Below are 20,270 nucleotides of genomic sequence, written 5' to 3' on the forward strand. Positions count from 1 at the left end.
GATCTTTACCAAAAGTGTTGTCAACGTAGTCACAGAAGGCATATTGTTAAGAAGTGACAACTTACATCAGAATGGCAAATATTGGTCCACCAATGAATTACTGTATGGGAATTATCGACTTGTATTCCAAATAAATAAAAAGGAGTTGGTCTTTATTGAACTCTTTCATTGCAATATTCATAAGGGAAGAAAAAGACCTATGTCCTTAACTTTCTTAATTCTAACAAAGATTTAAAACATTCCTTGTAAAAAGCGTATCTGAATTATCGGTCTATGAAACAATTTGAGTTGGGCAAAAAGTCCTAAAATTGTGTAGACAGTTGCAGAGAAAGCAAGAAAATAGGAAAGAAACAAAAACAGAGAAAAAGAGTCATCTTGAGTCTGCTAGCTAGTTCTAGAAGTAGTCTGCTAGAAAAAGGAAACCCCAGTGGAATTTCAAATGTGTTCATGCACTTGATTCAGTAACTGGTCAATGTAAAAACCAGTCCTTTCGTACAACTTCCCCCAGCAACAAAAACTTCAACAGATTGACGCCACCATCATGCCTGTCCCAGATGTATTTAAAAGTGAAATGATGATTTTCTTGAAAATCTATTTGCGTTCAAGTTGCAAGACATTGGAGGGATTCTCCACATTCTCCTTCCTCCACGCGGCTTGAAAGTATATTTGATAAAATATGCAACAAAGCATGTGATTTACAAGCTAGAGTAAAATGGATGACTTGGGAATTGATCTCTTTTGGATATGAAACTTCATATCCACTCTCTGGGAAGTTTCTAAAAGAAATGATGGAGCTGAGGCATGAATCTGCCTCTCCGAGTGCTAAGCAAACATAGACACTCCCCTTCACATGGCCCCACCTTCCGCACACACCTAGGCATGCACAGAGATCAGCATAGCAGATCATGAACACCTTGGAAAAGACTGAAATGCTAAATAGCTCTCTTTGTGGACAAAATAGCCGGTACACTATTTCAAATATCTGGTACAAAAACTCTGTTGAATATCTACCTCATATTTAAAACACAGGTTTTCATTGAATTCTGTTTGCAAAATATTTTCCTTCCATTTGTTCCTTTAAAATTCCTTTGTTCTATGTCTAGAAATATTTTCTTCTAAAAATAGAAAAAATTAGATGATGTCTTTCCAGAAGAAAACATTGGTTTAGACAATTTTTAACCATCATGGTATGGAAGAATTTATTTGTCCCTCACTAAGGAGGAATAAGTATTTTGATCCTAGATCATTTACAGTGAAATACTTGACATTTTTAAGATGCTTTCAATCAATTTTGATCCTCATTGCTTATTCATTGTAAACAGTAAGTTTTCAGTGCATGGAAAGTGTGTGTGGTATGTCTACATTAGTTCAAACACCAATTCCAACTAATGGCCAGGCTGAACTACAGTAAATAATGTCCTGAAGGATATTTTGCCGCCTTCTTTGGCACTCCTTGAAATCCTAATGATTGGCATGAAGTGTCGAAATACAGAGATTTTCTCTCAGAGGGTGTCCCATGTTGAAACCCATCCCATGTGTTTGATGTTGTAGTTCTTATCGCTTTTAAAAGTTGATATCTTCTGCACAGTTTTCATGAAGCTTTCTGTTACAGTAGTGAAAATCACAGAGAAATGCAATTTTGTACAACTTTGAATTTACCCCAAGAGCTGAGAGAAAATTTGTTCGTATACCTCAATCTGAGTCTCTTCTATATTCAAGCTTTGTTTATCTACCATCAAGGGTCGCATTCGTTGCTGTTCAAAGCCCCATCCAAGCTGACTTGAATACGTTCAGGGATGGGACATCCACAACTTCTCTGGGCAACCCAAAGCAGCGTTCCAGCACCCCAACAGCAAAAAATGTCTTCCTTTCATCTAATAGAGATCAGAAATACTAAATCTAGGTATATAAACTTTGAGGAAAGGTTTGAAATTCTATTGATTTGAAACACATTTGGTATGAATACTAACTTCCAGACGACTGAAATATGTTGATGGCCATTTGAGATTGACACTTTTTGAAAAAGTGCATGGAATTGAAAATTAAAACCGGCAAAATTAAAAACTTCTTGCCATTTTCTTTTAACTCTGATCTTCAAAATTGCATAGGTCAGATATCTGTGCTTCATGCAAATCTCTCAGATACTCTCAGACCAAAGCTTTTCTTTCAGACTAAACTGCGGTTTAGGTTGAACACGAGTGCTTAGTGAAGGTTTTTCTGGGCATAGGGGGATTTGTGCGCACAAGAGGTTTTATCCAAACTGGAAAATTCATCCCAGCTGCATTTGTTCATCATTCCTACTGCATCAGGCCTGAAGATTCTGTGAAAAGTATCCTGTGGACCTTGAAGATAGCTCATGTGAAAGAGATGAGAGGTGATGGAGAAGTTGAGGGAGAGAATCAAGAGCATATGGCCCAGTAAAGGCACCAGAAGGTATTTTTTCATGTGGTCCACAGCCCAAACAATTGTTTAGCACCATTTGAAGGCTGTGTTTGACCAACAGGGCTGAAGCAGGTCTTCAAAATATCCAGTAGATCAAAATCCATTGAAGCAAATGACCCTGGCCAGTCACCTTGCTGCTGATCATTCACCCTCCATACCAGCTGATCAGGCCTAAGAATGCTGCTGCAAAAGTGTTGTGAAAAAGGTAGGCACATTTTCACAGAGGCAGGGGAAAATGCCCTTGGATGGTGATTCCAAGGGATAACTTGATGGCGCAAGTTAGGTACTCTTATCTACTGTGCAATATCGAAGTTGGTGAGTTCACCATCTGTAAGCATCACTTTAGAAAATAAATGTTTGATCCACAAAACGATACTTCCTATGTCCTGTCTACCTGCTTCATTTCAGCCAAGGAATAGGCTACGTTCCATCAGCAAAGTGTTCATGATCATATGCTTCTTTAAACTGTGGTCATTCTTTCTTTTTTTCTAAATCAGACACTGTCTATTCCTAAGATTCAGATGTCCATGGGTAGGGGTGTAATTAAGTTCACTGTTAAAAAATATCCTTCTTGTTATCTTTTTAATAAATTACTGAGATGTAACATCAGTCTGAGAGCTGAAAGAAACCCCTTCATTTGCTGTTTGCCAAGTATCATCTATGTGATACAAATTCTATTTGACCCATCCATTGCCATCTAATACTACTAGTAATGCCTTCACAACCTTTTCTTCATGGTTAGGGATTTTGGAGAAGTGAAAGATTTGAACATAAGCAAGGGCATTTGTTCAAGATGCTCCAGAAAGAGCTGCCGTCTGTTCTCTTCCTTGCTGCCTATGTTGGCAGGAAGCTGCAAAAAACCCAAAGATAACTAGAAAGAGTGTTACTTTTAGTCTAAATTTGGAAATGATGTTTGGAATACCCTGTTAAATGAAAAGGTGCTCTTTTAAAAGATGGCATCGTAAGGGGAAAAGTCAGTTTAAAGAGTTTTCGAGACAGTTGCTTCTGGAAAAAAAAAAAAAATTTTGAGGTATCCAAGGTCTTTAGCCATACCACTTGGAAGATTGATTCAAAACACAGTTCCTTCATCTAGGAAGAACAGAGGACCATAGATGCAGCCCATTTCAAAACGGAGTTCTTTATGTGTCAGGTTGGGATTTACTGGACATCATTTCTTGTAAAGTCGAGGGACTGCAGTTAGCTCTCCAATAATTTCCTTCCCTGAAATTCATCTGCATTTGCTCCTTTCTCCAGCGTTCCCATTTCTTAGTGCTGGTATACTCCATCTATGCATTAGAATATTCAACTGGAGTGTGTGTCCGATATTTTCTAGTTCAAATTGGCTGGAACGCAATGGATAGTTCCAGTTGCTTGTATACACTAGTTTTATTTTGACAAGTTTTCTTTGAACAATGTTTAAGCAGCAGTAGCAAATCGGAAGTACAGCTTGCAGCAGGGAAAGACACTTCTGCTTGCTCAAGTTTCCTGTAGTCAGATAGATGCCAAAAGGCTTTTCATAGTACTACTACTGTCTTGTAGGAATACTTGATCTAATCCTACCTTTGATACAATTACGAATGGGCTACTTTTCCACAAGGCGGAACATTTTTCTTTTAATAATATGTTTTTTGTAAGTTGGAAACATGAACTTGTGCACCAGTCAGGTGGAATGTACTCTTACTTCTTCATAAGTTTCACAACATTATTTAGAAAATATTGACTCTGTGTAACTTCAAAAGAAGAATTCTGGGCATCTTCATTCTATTGATGTGATTTTTTTTCTACCATGCTCTTCTTGTTTTCTATGGAACTCATTTTTACCAATAGAAATATTTTTCCCTGACACCTATGGAAAATACCTATGTTTACTCAATATTGCAGCCTCAGTACACTGTTTAGAATTATTTCAACATGGTCCCAAGCATATCCGACAGCTAGACAGCAGAGGTTAGCAACAGTGAGTGGGAATAACTTCTGAACCATTTCAGTAGATTTCCCAGGAAGGGCTTGCTTTCTGCCCCTGCACATTTTCCCAGAGATATTGTCTGGTGAACAGTTGCATCAAAAGAGTATTTTTGCACAAACCTTGGGCCAAGCTCTGTCTCAGATTTACTAGTGAATGCAAAGAGGGTGAAAGTGCTGCTTCAAAGCCCTCTGTGTGCTTTCCGTACCAAAAGGGAGGTGACCCCAGAAATAAGTTTTTGATCTCTCTTCAAAACACGAGGCATGTCACCACCTCATTCATCTTTTTCTGGGACTCAGCATCTAAAGACCAAGAAGCCCTCTTGCTTGCTAAAGTGTGTTCAGCAAAAAAACCCTTGTCCCATCAGCAAATTGGAACACAGCTGCATTCCAGTCAATTCCAATGCTGGCAGGGCAATACTCTAGCCCAGTAGTAACATGCCACTGTTAGAAGACTGTGTAAAAATCTTTGTGTACAAAGTAATGGGAGGGAAAAATAGAATTGGGAAGAACTGCACATTGTTCTGGAAAAAGCCTCCTGCCACAGTCTTACAGACGTCATTTTCTGGTATCATTTTTAAGAGTTGGAGTTTTTTAAATTTTGTACAAGATAAAATCTTACTGGACCTTGAAGTTTCCCTACTAGAAGTACAGCCATTTCTTAGTAGAATAGAAGTAAGCCCTTTGAATATGTACAAATGGCCTTTCAAAATACATATGCTATAGCCCACTGTGAAAGGAATTAGCTATCAAAATAGAAATTCAAAGGTTTAAAAAGGTTTTGAATAAAGTAAGTCTAAGGTGATAGAAGAAGAAGAAAACAGCAGTTTTCTTCTTCTGCTGAAAAAACAACTCCGAGGACATTGTACTCTACAGGTGTATTATATCACTTTCTGAAAAACGGAGTAGGTTTGCTATTTCAAAAGGTTTTCATTAGGAAGGAAGAGATTCCTTTGGAAAAAAAAACTTCAAATTGACTTGACATGAATGTTATGACACTTCACTTCACCAATCAGGAAGAAAAATTCTCATCACTTGATATGGAAATCATGACGGTAACGGAGACAAGGATGTCTAAGCCGTGCCATCAGGAACATAAAAAAGCATTAGAATGCTGGTAAGACTGAGCTCCTGAACTAGTGAGAAGAGAACGCAACCAAAACATTTTCCTTTAAAAGTCTTCAGGATGAACAGCAGATCAAATGTTTTCCTGTGAAGTATTTATGAATAGAATTAACCTTTAAAAGAACATTGTTTTCAAAAACCTGTGTCCAGTATCTCTTAGAATGATACAGAGTTCTTATTACTAGAAAAAAGAAAAGTACTTTTTTCCAAACTGTTGTGCACTTTTAAACGATCTACAATAAAAAGAGTACTTTTTCATGCTGGGCCTGATGTTCATTACAAAAAAGCCTTGTTGCACGCTTGGTACTCTAGTGTCTTGATTAGCATCGTTTTTTATTCATTGACTCTTTTGCACCTTGAAATAATGACGTCTTTGTACTTATGCAGCATCCAGGAAGAATTTCTTGGGTGTCATTTTGTACTCGATCCTAAATGGCAGCTTCTGCATTCTGCCATCCGTCTAGCTTTCCCATTTGATGCAGCTTCTGAGAGGTCTTTTCAGAATTGAGGACTACCTGCAAGAATGATGCTAAATGCATGCATTTTACTCCTTGGGTAATGCAAAAGAGTTTCTCCTTTACAGCATAATAATAATAGGAAAAGAATGATGGTGGATTCAATTCTTATAGTAATACAAAGAGAACTATTATCATCATTAGAAACCAAGCAAGTCATATTTATTGCTCATGCAGTACAACCACTAATGCAAATTACCCTGTAAATTCAAAATGAATCTGTATCACAGGAGTGGATTGAATGTCTCTCTTGATATTTTGCTTAAAGCAGAAAATTAATTCTTTTGACAGCCAACTCATAATTGCAACCTAACTTTCAACTCCAGCTTTCAAACAGTGGAAACATGTCTGTTTATAACACGATACAGTACCGTACACAAGACCAAAACAGGTCCTAGACGTTCAAATGAAAGAAAAGATCAAAGGACAGATTAATTCGTGTCTGCAAGCCCTCAAGAGCGTGCAGGTCAAAAGTCCCCAGAAAACTAGGCCAGTGGCACAAATTCTCGATGTTGGCACCAGCAGAAGCAGCTGCTATCTTTCTAGGATGCAATCTTGCGTACATCATCCTTCAAAGCAATCTTCTGTCCCCCTGCCCAATATGCCTTCTGCTCTACTCCTTGGACTTCACGTTTGCATTTCTACAGAGTCCTGCAAACGGACTCAAAGTTCAGGTAATAGATTTCCAAGATTTAGAAATATTGTGTTAAGTCTATTTCTTTCGTATTTCATCCCGTCTAAGCATACTGTAACTTTCTGAGGTGAAATATGTCGAGTATGTCACGTGTAGTTTACATGTTAGTTCTGCTTGACATTAAAACTTCGCACAGACCCCTGGGATGCCTTACTGCAAAAATATATAGCTGCAAAGAGTGGTTGCACAAAGTTAGAAAGGCCAGAAAACCATGTAAACAACCTAACAGTAGAGGCTTGAATTTCTGAATATAATCTTGCACCATCTAAAGTCAAAATAGAATATTGAAATGATTTTCATCTAATAATGAGCGTGGGGAAGAAAGAATCCAGATAGGCTTTTTTTTTTTTTTGAAACAGTTCCAGGAAATACATGGCCTTAACTTGGAAGTATAGCATTAAATATTTTTATACAGCATGAGTTCTCATTACCTAATCATATGATTTGTAGAACTGAATTGGAAAGTAGGAAATAAACAAAGAAAAATACTCAAGCTATAAAATATGTGAGTTTAAAATTTTCTTTGTATTTCTGATTAAAACGATGAGGTAGCCAAATGGTCACCCATTATTTTCAAAAGCATCTGGACATAAAAAACGGATCAATTTTGGCGGGACTTGGATGTCCGGTATTCCTGAAAAGCTTTATTTCACTGCTTCCCAAGCCTGATTCAATCCCCTTAAATGCAGCTGTATTTCAGTTGCTCAGTGAAACTGTCCATCTCATGCATATAGTTTACAAATAATCTGCAGAAAAAGCTAGCTAGATTTAAAGATCTTTTTTCTGTAAATGGCCTTCAACTGATTTCTACAAACACACAGCTGGGATTTCTGCTGTCTTCTTCAGGCCACTTCCTGCAGAGACCTCTCCATTAAATTTGTCTCGTTCTACTAAGAACGCTTCTGGTGATCCAAAGTCAGCATTGGGATTGTCCAACTGCATGGAATTACTGTCTGCTAGAGCTGCACACTGAGGGCTTCTGTGTGCAGCATCATGTGAGCCCTGCTAATGTCACCCTGTTGGTATAAACTGAGCTAAGTGGACCTTAAGGGACAAGATTGTGCACTGATTTTGTAATAGAAATTAGGTACTAAGAAGGAGGCGGGAGGATTTCAATGTTTCTGCCTCCAGCTGAAGCAACACTAAATCTCGGTCTTTATCTGAAAAACGAGGTGAATTAACCCCTTTGGCATTCATATGCCAAAAAGGTCAGTAATACACTCAGAACTGTCAAAAGAGTAACAATTCCAATCATTACTTTCTAAAAAGAATTCATTTGAAGAAGTCAGGAAGACAGATGAAACATGCAAATATCCTAGCCTGAGAATCATTCTGTTGATCTGCACAGGTTTCTTATTATATTCCCATCTAATGCATTGGTCATGTGTGCTTGTGATGACACAAATACTTGCAAAGCTTACAAGATAAATCACGTTCTCTTCAAACAGCAAAGCATTTCTTGATGGTTGCACTTGCTAATTCCATTTAGACTCAGTGTTCTTAAAGGTCTTTTCCAACCAAAGTTCCAACCACCATTCTCTAAGTCGCACATCCTGATTGTCCTGGTTTAGGGCTAAATTTGGCAGAAAACCTCACAAAGGGCCACTGCACCCTCCCCCCCACCGAAAGCCCACCCACACAGCCGCTCCCCTCAACTGGTTTGGGAGAGAAGTGGGAAAAAGCTGTTTCTTTAACAGGCAAAGCACTTCCCAGCACAAAAAATGAACAATACCAGATGACAAAACTCATTTGCCGCACTGAAGAGACGACAAATCAGAAAGTCTCTCCTGTGGGTGCTCACTCTGTTATCAACCCCTCCAGCAATGGGGAAGGCTGCTGCCCAGGGTAGGCCCCAGTAGGCCACAAAGTGCAAGTTCCCAGTGCTTCCCAGGTCCCAGTCCGGAGCAGATTTGAAACGTTCCAAGAAAAAGGAAAGGAAAAAAAAAACCAGTCCAGGGAAAACTCTGCCTCAGCCAGCTAAACCAACTAAAAAGCAAATGCGTGCTCTGTTCTGCTCTGTCAGTACCCAGACAACACAGTGCAGCGCAGAATGTGGAAGAGTGTTGCTTTTTAAGGAGTGCAGCCTCTGATAAGAAACTCCGTGCTTCTTCTTCTCCCCACCTTTGCTCTCAGAACCAGTCTTGAAGGCAGAGAATATCATATCCAGCATTAAGAGAACAGATGACTGGGGATACAAGCATCATAAAGTCACCCTAGGACACCGCTCCTTTGAGATATGTCACCAGACTATGCTAAGACCAAGTTTTGGAACTGCTCATTAAAATTCTACTATCACAGTGAAGCTGAGGAGGAAACACAGCTCACTACAGTTACCTTGTGGCATGCCAGTGCTTCCTTTCAATCACAATGGTCTTCATTTTTAAGTCCCTGACATCACAGGCATCATAAAACATCCTTTGTGCAGGAAGGAAGAAAATATTCTTTTCATTGATGCTGATGGGTTAGCTGACATGCAAAGCAGTTAATTCAAAGTGACAGAGCAATCAAGTCAATAGGAAAACTCACCACAGTTTTGTTTACTCCCCTAAATCCTTACTATCCCAAAATACAAGAACAGCTGTAAAAGCCTTGTGGCTACCTAATTTTTTCCTAGACCTACATGGTGGGGTAAGAGATAAACAATCCCAAACTATGGTAATCCACAACAAAGCATTCTTGACCTCATATTCAGGTTCTGCATAGCGAGCTCTTCCTCCTGATCAAGTTATTCCATCGCAATACTTTGGGGAGTATCTCAGAGGGCTGGCTGTTGTTTGGTTTGAAAGCATCTTGATCATTCAGGAACCCAGTAGCAAGGACAAAGTTTAAAAGAAGATAGTGCTATGCATTGATTTTCATCTAGGACAGAGATATTTCTACAACACAGAAGGCTGACCTAATGCTTCACGACAACGTGGCTGAAGTGGCATCCTGGTCCCCATAGGTTTTTCTCTTTACTTTTAGCTGCTTTCTTACCAGATTAATGAGCTGAACTAGCTCAAAAAAGAATCAGATAAGTGCCAGAGCTTTCAAACAAACAAAAAAAAAAAAAACCAAAAAAAAAAACCAAAAAAAAAAACCCAAAACAGATGCAAAAAGGTGATTTGTAAGTGCATTTGAAAACAGAAGTTTTTTGTACTTTTCATAGATACATGGCATTCTCTAGAATGATATTGCTCCAATGCTTTGGGTTTGGTTTTGTTTTTGTTTTTTTCCTCAATTCCAAATGTTACACATTCTTTTTTGGCCATTTTAGTAAACTGATTTTCTGATCCATGTGAAAGACAGTCCGAAGTTCCCCTCATTTGCCTCACGACGGTCCCCAGGACAGACATCGGGACCCTGAGGACCCTGACTGGAATGCTGGCATGCCGGTCAGAGAGGAATGCCAGAAATCCTGAGGCCCCTGAGCAGAATTCTGGCCTGCCAAGTGATTGTTGGCAGCTGTGTCTACAGTGACTGCTTCTAGCAGGGCCTGCCAAGGGGCGAGGCGACCTATGGGCCTGCACGTGCTTCGCGACACCAGCCCAGGAATTTTCCCACCTCTTGGCCAGATGAACTTGCTGGGGCAACTGTGGTAGCCGCCCCATGGAAAATCCTTCATCTGCTCCACTACCACCGTGAGGGACGCAGATTGAAGCCCCCCTCCCAAGGACTGAGGCTGAGACGCCCGTAATTCTGATCCAGGGCTACTGGCCTGACTGAAGCAGGAGGCCTGCTAAGTGTTGCCTGCAGATGTGTTGGCGGGACCTAGACTGGTTTCCTATAGAAACCAGTCCTGAAACAATAGCTCCCACTCACTGCTGATATTGATATTGACTTCTCCTGCTGAGAACATGGACTGTCTGTACCCGTCTTCAATACCATTTTCCCCCTCAGCAATTTCAATAGACTTGCTCTTTATTGTATCTGCTCCCCCTCAGCCATTTCTAGATCTGTTTCCCTCCTCAGCAATGGACTAGAATAGAACCTTGAGATAACCAGGACTCTGAGATCTCCCCTAGGAGAACTCCATCGGCTGGGCTGCGAGGACTTCATCTCTCTCCATTTGGTAGCTATACTCCCTCTCTCTTTCTCCCCCTCTTTTCTATTCTTTTCCTCTCCCTAATTCCTTGAAGGCATTTGCTGTGGTCATTCTAGAAAGGTGCATTTGTTTGGAGTGATACTGCAATCCCTTTTCCATCTTGTCTTTTGCCCTCCGAGATCAGTTAAGAAAACATCATCCCCCCTTGGTAGGAGCGGATCAGAACAATATGTTCTTTCCAGCTGAAATTGGTTCTAGTCAATAGAAGCACACTGGTAGGTAAAAGTAGACTATAAAAGATAACCTTCAGAATGTATTTCCCATGTCTTCCCATTCAAGCAAGTGAAGAAAGCAGACAGATCTTCAGATAACATGCTTTGCGAATGGAAAGGAATCTTCTTGGAGGCAACTGTGAAACTCACGCAATGAAATACAGATGAGAGAGATGAAAGGGTCACATATGATGTCAAATCTATTCTTTTAATGTTTGAATGAAACAAGATTTCTTGAAGTACAATCCTACAAAATGAAGGTGAACTTGCAGAAGCAATTGAACTGGGTCTCCTTTAGAAACACAATGTTTTCTAATTAAACAGCGCATTCAGGAAGGCAACCTTGAAATCAAAAGGATTTAGAAAAATACAAAATACCAAGACTGGCAGTTCGTTATCTTTCACGGTCTCTTTAAGATAAGATTGATTTGAACTTCCACTTGTAGTAGGTCTGAAGACATTAGGAATGATGCAATATGAAAAAACCAAAACAAAACAACTTTCTCAAAAAGCTTTGAGAAACCAGAGAAATGATGATTTTTAGTGGTTAGGTAGTCCTTTAAAATTTGTCTTGGGGGGAGAGAGATAAAAAACTGACTGAGATCAAATGACTGTGGAGTATATTCCAAAACAGTAATGAAGAAGGTAAGGGGCAAGAGCCTGTTAGAAAAATACTATGCTGGCTTCATCTGTTGAAAGCATTCCAGAATGGTTGAAATTATGAATCGTATCTTCTGGGATTAAAAAAAAAAAAAAAAAAAAAAAAAAAAAAAAAGAGGAAGAAAACAGAAGGAAAAAAATATTTTGAACATATTTTTCCATTCCAAGATGGTATAATGGCTTTATTTCATTTTGTTCCTATGACCGGTTAATAGTTTATGAAGTGTTTAGCAATAGAGAGTGAGAATCCTCACACTAGCCATACCATTTGGATGTGTCTCTTTTACTTTCTAGAGCAGCAGATATGGTTTAGCACTCCACAATTCAGTCCCCAAAAGTGAGTAAGTGTGGCAGATTTAACCTAACTGCCCAGTCCACCAAAATGCCTAATTCTCTTGAAAAATGCTTTGCTCTATCTCATGATCTGGACATGTCTCTCTAGCTCCACTTTGAGCTTCTTGATCTTTCATCTACAGGATGAGATCCAATTTAGCTTAGCAAGGATGTAGCCTTTCCAAACCATATCTTTTACCTTCTGTATTCTTACAAGTACATTTCTACCGCAGGGACCAGTTTGGAAGATCCTAGTTGTTTTATTCCTTAGATTATGTTGCTGCATTAATTAGCTCTTCTTTGAAGTTTTTTCCCTGCTCAAGTATAGGGTCAGTGCTGAAATGATTGTGATGCTAACTCCTTATGATCTATTCTGCAGGCTTACAGAGTATGCAGCAAAGTTTTCTCTACTTCTGAGGACATTCTACTCTTTTGATGAGAAATGCTGAAGGTCTGACTTCAGTTGCAAAGGTATCTGATTGACAGATTGCAAAATTGTTAAGTCTAGTAACAGCAGGAAAAGCGTGCTCTTGCTCTGTATGTAAATGTCGTGTCAGCTGCTGTTGGGATAAAAAGCATGAGCATAAGCAAAGATATCTGCATGGATAGAAAAGAAACAAAGAAGATATTTGTTGTGATTTCTGCACTAAGGAGCAAGAAGAAGCATGAAGCGCTAATTTCAGTGGCTAAGACAGTATCGTCCTTGGGCCAGTTCTCTTCAACATCTTTTGAACCACTTGGACTCGGCACTTGAAGGAATATTAAGCAAGTTTGCCAGAGACACTACATTGGGAGGAGCTGTCAACTAACTCCCTTGAGGCCAGTGAGACACTGCAGAGAGATCTTGACAAATAAGAGAGATGGGCAATTATGGCTGGCCGGGAGTCTATGCACAAATCACGAAAGGGGCGGGACTGCTGGGGAAGGCGTCCCAAGCTGTTGTATTTTCCAGCATCAGTCTCATGACATGGTTATGACAGTGGGAAGATGCCAGCAGCTCACGTCCCCAGCAGCAGAAAAAGAACTTCATGTTACAACTTACTTGAAAAGCTTTTTGACCAATCCCACAAAGCAAAAGCATATTGACAGTAGTTCTTTCCGATCCCTAGAAGCACACAGAACTTTGGTTCAAAGAACGCTTGCTTCTTTTGAATAAAAGACCTGCTTGTAAGCCTTAAGATAGAATGCACAGAGCTCCATTATTAAGCTTAGAACTTCCTAACATCTGGCTAGATCTACTTTGCTGTAGCTTAGGGAGTTCTTCTGGTCAAGCTTTAATACACAGGCCATTGTTCTATTTGTCCTTACTTCTCTACTTCTTCTATCATTTTTCTGCTGACAAACCTTATGACTACTGCTTAGCTCCAAGCACAGTTCTGCTGTCTCTGAGGCCTGCCTTTTGCAGCTTTCCCAAAATCCTCTGTTTCCAAGGATTCCCACAGGCAATCCCCAACCTTAGGGAGTTGTGCGATGACAAGTGCTGGATTCAGCACCTGGGACAGGGCAATCCTGCTCTGTGTGTGTGTATAGACTAGGGAGCCAGAGGCTGAAAGGAAGCCAGGCTCCTGGCCAATGGCAAGCTAAATGGGTATCAGCAGTGCCCTGGCAGCCAGGAGGGCCAAGCCTGTCCTGGGGTGCATCAGGCACAGTATCACCAGCTGGGCAAGAGAGGGCATTGTCCTGCTCTGCTCTGCCCTGCTCTGCTCTGCTGTGTTCTGGGGCGGCCTCACCTTGAGTGCTTGGGGGCAGTTTTGGGTACCACAATGAAAAAAGACATGAAGGTATCAGAAAGTTCTCCAATGAGGTTTACAAGGACAGAACTGGAGGAAATAGCATGCAGCTGAGTCAGGGGAGGCTCAGGTCCGGTATCAGGAAAAAGTTTTTTAACCAGAGGATGGCTGGGCACTGGAAGAGTCTCTCCAGGGTGTGCTCACAGCATCACACCTATCTTGAGTTCAAGAACCTTTGGGACATTGCTCTCAGGCATCTGGTGTGATTCTTGAGGAAGGTCCCATGCAGGGCCAGAAGTTGGACTTGATGCTCCTGACGGGCCCCTTCCAATTCAACTGATTCTACCACTCTATGATTCTGTCCTGGCCACTCAAGGTATATTGCTTGATCTCACCAGATTTTGACCTGCTCTTGTTGGTCAGAATTTGTCCCTACTGCCTAATGATATTTACCACAAAAGACAAAGGGCCTTTTCTCAATTTTCTCAAGAAAGTTGAAGATGCACCCTAGAATCCTAAAAAAGTCTTTTCCTTGAAACAACACTGTCTCCTGCCCAGTATTCTTTCCAGATCTTAAGGAGAAAGAAGGCAAAATCAGGGGATGTATTACAATGAAGCACTGTCAAGTTTCCGGACCTTTAGCAGTATATTTGTACTTCCACTATTCTTTTCTATAAAATCATGGTTTTGTAGAGCATGTCATTTTCTAGCAAGACACATTTTTGCAACTGAGCCCATCAGTCTCTGTGAGAATATATTGTCAAAAGCACAAAACATATGAATGGGCAGTGGCAAGTGAGGGGAAAAACCAGTATGGGAAGCAGCTCCGTGATACTACAGTAAGACAAGGAGGAGGAGGTGTTCCAGTTGACAGAGCAAAGAATCCCCCGCAGTCCCTGGAGATATCCTAGTGAAGCAGGTTGTCTCCCAGCAGTCCCTAGAGAACCATGGAGGAACACATACCTACAGTGCAGCTGCTGGAGGGCTCCGTGCCACAGCAGGTGAAAGTGCCCTGAAGGAAGCTGCAGCTTGTGGAGGGAGGGCCAGAAAACCATCCTTGACCTCTTCTTTAGCGGAAGAGTATGTGCAAATGTTTAACAGCTGCTAACTGGAATCTATCCTCTTTCCAGTTCTTGTCGTAGGTAAGTAGGACAATACAAGAATTAGAAGCCTAAATTGTTTTGCATGAGGCTCCCATTCTCTCTGCCACGCCCTTAAAATTTACTTTGAAATGAAATAAAACTCATGATCAAGTTCCTAAGGCTTGATGGTCAGGCTTCTCAGAAAACAGGCAGTGCAAAGAACTCTTGTCACTGTCATTTTTTTTTCATAGAACTAAAAAAGTTAAAGTACTGTTTTCTAAGAACTTACGAAAATCAACTGGTAGAGGTGGTGAGAGTGAAGAGTATAATTAAGCTGGAAAGAGACTATCATGTAGCTACCTCATCTGCATAGAAGTTTTTTTACCAGGAACTCTGGACTTTTAAACAGATTTAGGACACAATAGTTATCTCTGTGAATGTTTTAGTAAGTCTAGAACATTCATCTTTAAATAGCTCGATCTGTTTTACCGTTATGACTTACGTTTTAAATTTTATTTGAGGAGAAATATTTGCCATTCAGATCATTTCAAGTTCTGAAGCATTTCAGTTGTTGACAGTTTTTGCTGTCTCCTGAGGGCAGGAAAATAGTCTTGGAACCAATACTGAAAGAAACTAGATGGAAAAATTAGTTTTCCTCATTCTTTTCTGTCTATTCTATGAGGCACAAGAGCAAAACCACTGCTATGAGTCTGAGTTGCCTTACCACTCATGGATGACAACCTTGTAGTGAGTAGTCTGTTATTTGCACACATTTCTGATGCTGGTTGTTACCTGTTGTGCAGAAAGATCTGTAAACTATTTTCACGGAAAGACATTCCTGAATTGCTTCACTTATCTCTAAGCTGGCACTCTACTTCGGAGATCTTCCTGTGCTCGCTCCCAAACCCGTTTCCTTCAAATGCAATTTACTTTCAACCAAAGCACTTCATTACTTCATCAGGTAATCTCTTGTTCTTAATGTTTGGGGTAGTGTTTTAAAAGGGTAAGAACATCTTCTAGTAAGAAGGTAGAACCTCTTTCTTAAGTAGTAGACATCACTGGGCTTTGGTTCATGCACCAGAACAACAGCAAGGAATGTCGTTTGCAATCAATAGATGGGTTGGGGAAACCGGCCACAAGTTTAGGAATCTTTCTCCAATTAATTATGCTTTAAAATTTGTCTCTTAGCATTTCAAGTGTTTTTTTATTAAAACAATCAACTATTTATTACCTGTACCACAACGAAGCACAATCAGCAGTGCTTGTGCATCCTTCACCAATTCCAAGAAGAAGAATGGTCTGAGCCTCCAGTATAGCTCATTACCATAAGCTGAAAAAAAGTTCTTGGAAAAATTGCTTTTGCATCCTTCTAAACCTTATGCAGCACTCCCTGGCCAATCTTACATTTTCTTTTCTCCAGGAGATGGTAAGAACTCGAGTACCTTCATGACAACCGTCGCGGGACGCTTGCTGTGCTGGCAGAGTTCCTTTTTGAGATAATGCCTGGAAAAGCTTTTCGCTAAGGTCTAGGCGGCAAGAGACGCAGAAGACGGGCATACGCAGCTGTCCGAAGGTAGGTGCCGGTCCCCAGCGGCTTTCGGCAGAAGCCGCGGTTCGGAGCGCACCGCGACCGGCAGAAAGCTCTGTGCGCGAAAAAGCCGCTTCTTCGCCTCCGGCAGCCGGAGAGCTCGGCCGATGCTGAGACGTCAAGAACGAAGCCGCACAGCACTGGGATTAAGTGAGCAGCTCTCAAACTGAGGGAAAACGATAACTAACCACTTTCCAACAGTTTCAACTTGCTTTACCATAAGTAGGGAAAAAGTTCTTGGACAGCTTTCTTTTGCATCCTTCTAAACCTTATGCAGCACTTCCTGGTCAATCTTACATTTCCTTTCTCCAGGAGATGGTAAGAACTCGAGTACCTTCATGACAACCGTCGCGGGTCGCTTGCTGTGCTGGCAGAGTTCCTTTTTGAGATAATGCCTGGAAAAGCTTTTCGCTAAGGTCTAGGCGGCAAGAGACGCAGAAGACGGGCATAGGCAGCTGTCCGAAGGTAGGTGCCGGTCCCCGGCGGCTTTCGGCAGAAGCCGCGGTTCGGAGCGCACCGCCACCGGCAGAAAGCTCTGGGCGCGAAAAAGCCGCTTCTTCGCCTCCGGCAGCCGGAGAGCTCGGCCGATGCTGAGACGTCCAAGAACGAAGCCGCACAGCACTGGGATTAAGTGAGCAGCTCTCAAACTGAGGGAAAACGATAACTAACCACTTCCCAACAGTTTCAACTTGCATTACCGTAAGTAGGGAAAAAGTTCTTGGACAGCTTTCTTTTGCATCCTTCTAAACCTTATGCACCACTTCCTGGTCAATCTTACATTTTCTTTTCTCCAGGAGATGGGAAGAACTCGAGTACCTTCATGAAAACCGTCGCGGGTCGCTTGCTGTGCTGGCAGAGTTCCTTTTTGAGATAATGCCTGGAAAAGCTTTTCGCTAAGGTCTAGGCGGCAAGAGACGCAGAAGACGGGCATACGCAGCTGTCCGAAGGTAGGTGCCGGTCCCGGGCGGCTTTCGGCAGAAGCCGCGGTTCAGAGCGCACCGCGACCGGCAGAAAGCTCTGGGCGCGAAAAAGCCGCTTCTTCGCCTCCGGCAGCCGGAGAGCTCGGCCGATGCTGAGACGTCAAGAACGAAGCCGCACAGCACTGGGATTAAGTGAGCAGCTCTCAAACTGAGGGAAAACGATAACTAACCACTTTCCAACAGTTTCAACTTGCATTACCATAAGTAGGGAAAAAGTTCTTGGACAGCTTTCTTTTCTATCGTTCTTAGCCATTTGCAGCACTTCCTGGTCAATCTTACATTTTCTTTTCTCCAGGAGAATGTAAGAACTCGAGTACCTTCATGAAAACCTTCGTGATGGCACAGTTCCTTTTTGAGATAATGCCTGGAAAAGCTTTTCGCTAAGGTCTAGGCGGCAAGAGACGCAGAAGACGGGCATACGCAGCTCTCCGAAGGTAGGTGCCGGTAGCTGGATTCTTTTAACAGAAGCCGCTCTTCGGCGGGCTCTCTTACCTTCATAATGGGTTTTGCTGGAGGAAGCCGCTTTTTCGTTTCCGGGAATACCTAGAGAGGAACACTAGCTAAAGACGTGATTGGCACCATTATGTCGAGTTTTGCTCGTTCCAGCAGGAATAACTGTGTTCTTCCTTACGCTAGATGGCGCTGCTTATCAAGGTTTGGCTGCTTTTAATCATTTGGGGTGCTGGATGTTCAAACGACTTATCGTAACTTCTTCTATTTTAAGTCAGGTGCTCCCTGACGTAGATCCTATTAGATATAGCACACTGCAAATAGGAGGTGAAATAGATTTATTGTTACTAGCACATGGGTACGAGTGTTAGGAATTTTATAAGGAATATGTTGCATGAATCTTTTGGACCATTCTGCAGCCATTCATACGAAACTCACACAAGTACAAGACAATATGAAGAAATTGACTGGGAACGAGTGGGGTTTGCATCAATGGTTTGAGGGATGGGAAAGAACTGGGTGGTTGAAAGATCTCGTAAATGGAGCTTTGTTTTTACCAGTAGTCATTATTTCATTGCTTTGTGTTCTTCCATGCATGGTGAAACTGGTGTGCCTCTTGCTAAAAATGACATTGGAAAAGATCTGGCTGGTGCAAGAAGAAGGGGCAATTGTGACAATGTATCTGAACCGCTTAGACTACGGGCTGCACCAGCCATCCAGCGTGGAACGGTTCTTCTCAGAATTTTCTCAGGGCCCTCTGGAATTCATCAAGACATAAGCCTTGCTAAAACAAGAGAGGAAAAGCTGAGAAACTAAATTCCAAGACCACAAGAACTCCAAAACGGGGGGGGGGGGGGGGGGGCAAAGTACCTGGACTGTAAGGAAACACATCTTCTGAGAGGTGCACGCAGAATGCGTGGACAAGACAAAGGCACCAATAAGAAAAGCGTGACTAGCGTGTGCAGAGAGTCAGAATGAGTAAGTGCATCATGTAAAGCATAAACGGCTTCTGCTTAATCCTCTTGGTCCATTGTGCAGGAGTCCTGAATTTCCCATAAGTGATACTTACTAAAAGGGTTCTGATTTTAATGCTAGAGTTACTGTCTATACGATGATTCATGGGAATAGTTCTTTCAAGTCCTTCCCTTGCTGACATCAGTCAGTTTCATCTTTTCCTGAATGTACTGCTGGCTATACATAAGTGATGAATAGAAGGGCATGAGTTTTAGGGATATGTTGCAAGGAAATAGATTGGTAGCTCTGCTTCCATTTCCATTGTCTAAGAAGAATTCCGAATATTTTTGGCCCTTTCATAGACCTCTGACTCGATTAGCATCAGCAGGGAGGGACATTTAATTGGTTTTTCTCCTTTTTAGAGAGAAGCTAATGAAAAAGTTTCACCAGAATCAGAGCAGGCTGCGTAACAAGAAGAGCGTCATGAAAAGGCGCCACTCCTATCCTCTTAGTATTGCTAGTTGTGATTGGACTTCAATGAAATGTGTCAACTCTGTGTTCCTGGGTATCACATCAGTAACAGGTACTTCACCTGCTGTACTTCTCTCCTAAAGCTAAGAACAGAATCCCAAATAATCTTGATTCCAAGGTCTCAATTCACCCTGTGATGCTGACAGGTGAAATAGGAGTGGAAGGTGCACCAGTAAATGAACTTGAATGGCCTATCTAAATCAGCGGCCACTGATTTCCTGAAGGCCTTAACAGGTCAGTTGCCCCTATTTTTCTTGGGGTTCTTTGATTCTTTGGTCATGTTTTTCTTGGGATTCTTTGAATCCTTCCCCACCAGTTCAGCCTCTGCTCTCAAATCCTTTGCTGTCATTTAAAGTATCTCAAGAGCCTGGAAACTGTTGTCTTTATTTATCAACCCATTATTCCCTTCCAAAGGTTGTTTGCCTCAAGTCTCATTCTTGCTGATTTTCTGCTAGTTCATTGTCAGATGGCAGCAGGTGTTCTGTAAGAGCAAGTACACAATCCTATAGCTTGCTTTTCTTTTGATTTGGCCTGTCTAGAAAATGGAATGACTGAACATCTCCAACAGGATTTTCTCTCCCCATTGTGTTTCACCGCAAGGGCAGATGCCAATCCATCTACCTAAACTCTTGGTGGTGAAGAAACTAGTGGTATGCTGTTGCATATAGGTAGAACTTTCCGAAAGGAAGGCCTTGTAAAACCATGGCTGAGGCCCGTTACTTTGGCTAAGTAGAAAATGACTAGAGGAAAGTGAGACAGCTGAATTAGAGGTAGATCAAGAAGTTCTAGAAGCATTGCGTGTTCACAGCGTGGGGTATGACGGTTGGTTGAATTATGTTTGTTGCGGCTTAAAGCTATGCAAGTGATAAAGGCCTGACTGCTTCAAAAGCCTGGCTTTTGCAAGAAAGCGGCTCTCCTTTGCACCTGC

Source organism: Haemorhous mexicanus, chromosome 1, assembly GCF_027477595.1.
Source record: "Haemorhous mexicanus isolate bHaeMex1 chromosome 1, bHaeMex1.pri, whole genome shotgun sequence".
Lineage (NCBI taxonomy): Eukaryota > Metazoa > Chordata > Aves > Passeriformes > Fringillidae > Haemorhous > Haemorhous mexicanus.